The sequence below is a fragment of the Varanus komodoensis genome, unplaced genomic scaffold (genome assembly GCF_004798865.1).
Source record: "Varanus komodoensis strain SLA01 unplaced genomic scaffold, ASM479886v1 scaffold64, whole genome shotgun sequence".
Lineage (NCBI taxonomy): Eukaryota > Metazoa > Chordata > Lepidosauria > Squamata > Varanidae > Varanus > Varanus komodoensis.
Window position 1 is genome coordinate 718,511 of NW_025336273.1, and position 3,647 is coordinate 722,157.

At 49.5% G+C, this 3,647-nt stretch overlaps 1 protein-coding gene across 1 annotated transcript in view; it reads right to left on the minus strand.

Annotated features, from left to right (window-relative positions):
• GATA4 (GATA binding protein 4) overlaps positions 1–3,563 on the minus strand; it is a 46,958-nt gene extending 43,395 nt beyond the window's left edge. Inside the window, exon 1 of the mRNA XM_044450320.1 lies at positions 3,461–3,563. The gene's annotated coding sequence lies outside the window, so the exon portion shown is untranslated. The remainder of the gene's footprint in view (positions 1–3,460) is intronic.
• Positions 3,564–3,647: the final 84 nt, after the last annotated feature.

Sequence of the window (3,647 nt, forward strand, 5' to 3'; positions counted from 1 at the left end):
GGGGGGGGGGGGGGGGAGAAGCACTCCACTTTTTCAAACAGGCGCCGTTTGCTTCCAGTTATTTATCCAAATAAATAAAGACCCAGAAAAGATTTGCTCCAGGCATTTTCAAATCTGATTCTGTAAGGAATACTGTGATCAAAATGAATTCGATTCATTCATTTCAAGCTGTCTCTCCTACCTGCCTACCCTCACAACTGGCCCACTTAAAATGTCCATGAATAATGAAATGTGACTAAATAAGTTTGAGGAATTTTAAATCACAGGCACAGACATAAATCAAAAGAACAGGCTGTCTTTCAAGCAAGTTATCGCTATGTAGAGCAAACCCATGGAAATGAATGCATAGGCACTTATAGCCACAACACCTTGCTGCCCCATTCATTTCAGTGGGATTACTGAATAAACCCATTTACTGTGGGTTACTGTGGAATTACTGTGGAATAAACCCATTGAAATGAACTAGATTTCACTTTGGCGGCAACTCACGGAAGTCCTATGCGCAACGGCCGCCAGGAATAAACCAAATCAATCAATGAGGTTTCGGTTCAGTTGCAGTGAGCAAAGGTCCCATTCATTTCAATGGATTTATCATGTAGTTAACCCATTAATACTACACAGAGCAAACCCACTGAAATGAACCGGACTTCAGGCTCTTACGCAGGATGTCTATGCCAAGGAATCCATTCAAGAGTCAATTCGGATTAAGGCTTCTCTCTGCCCCACCCCAAAACGCCCTGAAGGTTATTTTATACTCAGTCGTGGTGTAGCCAATTTATTTATTTTAGGACTGGTGGGGTTTTAATGTTTGTAAACAACCAAGAGAGCCCCTGGGGCTATTGGGGTGGTATATAAATGCAATCAATCAATCAACAAACGGAGCCAAATTGCCCAAGCAAGGCTACTAAACGCCACACCGGAGGACAACCAGAAATAAACTGGGAGTCGGGAATGGCAGAATTGGCTACTTTTCACCAGACTTTTCCAGATTTCTTCCAGCTTGTCAGGCAAATCGTGGGAACGCACATACAAGTGTTCCCATAAAAAACAAACGCACATCTTTGTATTCGATCTACCATTCATAGTAATATCAATTAATGTCAAGGACTTCTCCAGGAACTGAGTACAGAAATGAACTCTTCTTTATGCAAAAAGGGAAATTAGAAGTGACAACGGATGAATCAATATAAAGGGCAGCTTATTCGTAACAAAACAACCGTGCCAAGAGCGCCTCTTCTCCCAAACCCTTCGATTTTATCCATACTCTCCCGCAATAACGCAGTTAGATCGGTGGAAATCGCCAGCGCTGTGTACTCCCGAGGGCGAGCGTGAAATCCGGGCACTAAGCTGAACTCCCTAGGAAAGGAGCAGATCCAACCCCCACTACAGGATCCCCGTCCCGGCAACGTTACGAAATGCAATTCACCCCGTGAGAAGAGGCTGCGTGAATCACACGGGAAATCACATTTCGCTTCTGACTCCGCTTCTGTTATAATTTTCTTAATTAAAAAAAAGAACTGGGGGGGGGGGAGGTTCAAATCAAACTGTTTTTCCATCTAACTTTCCAAAATGTTCAAACTCCAAAAAGTAGAAAAATCCGAGAATTATTCCAAGCAGATTAGGAATTCCCCTTCTCCCTTTTCACAACAGATTTTTAAAAACATGGAGGGGTTTTGGAACTATATTTTCTAAACAGATTTGAAGAAACAGGCGGGAAGAAATTAAGCAGCGGGTTATTCTTCCCGAAGTCACTTTATCTGGGAACTATTGGAGGTCAAAGGAAAATGTGTTACTATCATATAAAATTAATATATAGGATTGAAACGGATTCCCCGAATGATTCTGCTGCCTCCACCAAGAATTCTAACGACTGGACAGAAAGCGCTCGTACTTTTAAGTGCTTTAAATGCGATCACAGGAAAGGGTTAGGAAAGAATAAAATGATGCAGATAATGTGAATTTAAAAGGCAGCGTAAATTCACTTCGTTTAGGAACAGGGTGCGGGGGAAAGGCCCTTATATTTGAAATCCCTAAAAGTTTCTGAACTTTTCTCCACCCAGCCTGAAAACACAGGAGAGTTTCTTTTTTGGCCGAGTAGGGGATATATGCCGGAAAGGCTTCACTCCTGTTTGAAGCCGAATCTCCCCAGGCCTGTAGGTGTTCGAGACCGTAATATCTCCATCCTAAAAATACTTACGGGGGGGGGGGGTTAAAGCCCCATTAGATACAACAAAACAGAATCAAGGCTGCAGGGTTAAAATAACATTTAAAACCAACAAAGAAAACTGAAGATAAAGCAGAAGAAACGAAAAGAATGCAGTTCTCTTTCCAAAGAGAACACAGAAATAATTCGCTCTAATCCGTATCATTACGCCGACGCAGCCAAATAAGACAACCGGAATAATATTACCGCATGCATATGAACGCTCACAGAAGAAAGGTCTACCCGGCACAGTTGAAAAACAACGTCGGGAAATAATAATCCAACATTAATGATCGTAATTGGTTTGATCCACACAATTTTAAGAACTTCCAGGATTGATACATCAGTTTCGTTGAGATCAAATGTACACAAGAGTGTAATCCGATACATGTTTAGACAGGAAAAAATTGCCGACAGCTTCGATAGGGCCAGATCTCATTCGTCTAAACACGAATAAACGCGCCCCTCTTGTTGTTTCGCTCTTTAAATTTTAATCTATGGACACAGAATGAGTTTTCGTCAAGAGGTTTGCCAAAACTGGAAGGAATTAGTGGCGGAGGAATATCAATCACAGGCGTGCGATCCTACGCTTTTTGGGGGGCAGAAAAAGGGTCCCGCAAGACCGGCTCACAGCCCGACTAGAGGGTCGCGCTTTCCGAAAGGCCTTCCCCGGTCGGAAAAGCGCGCCCGACCCACCGGCGCCCTCAGCTCCTTCCTTCGTTGCGCCTCCAATCTTTCTCCCGTTCCAACGCGAAGGGGGTGCGGAAGGGGAGCCGAGGGCAGCACCGCAGAAGAGAAATCCGTGCAAGAGAAACGGGGAAGCCGCGGGGGAAGGAAGGGGCGCTGCGGGAAGCTCCGGCTCCGAAGCAAAAGAGCCGAACTGAGCTGGAAAGGCGAACGGAGGAGGGACGCGCGCGGAGCGGGGAGGGAAAGGGAGCGGGGAAAATGCGCGAGGGGGCGATCCCCGTCGCGGCGCGATCCGGCGGGGGTTTACGTGGAGCGGGTCTCCTTCGGTCGCGGGAGCCTTCCTCGCCCGGCAGCGCGGTCACCTTCGCGGCAGCCGGCGCGACGCGGGCCGCCCCTGGAAAGACGGAGAGCGAGGGACGAAGGGGAGGGCGGCGGAGCAGGAAGGGAAAGGGGTGAGCCGGTGGGACGGGAGGCGCGGGGGGCAGGCGAAGGCGAAGGCGGCGGGGATGGAGCGCGGAGCGGAGGCCGAGGCCCGGCAGACGCAGCCCGCAAGCGCAAGCGCAAGCCCACCTGGCGCCCCGCGTCGCCGCCGCCGCCGCCTCGGCTCGGCGCCCCTGGAGCTCGCTGCGCTGCGCGGGCAGCGCGGAGGCCGGCGCGCAGCCTCCTCCGGCCGTCGGTGGGCAGCCCCGCGGGAAGGAGGCGGGCCCGGCCGCGCCGGCGCTACTCCCCGGCCGGTGGGTGGGCGGGCGGGCGGCCG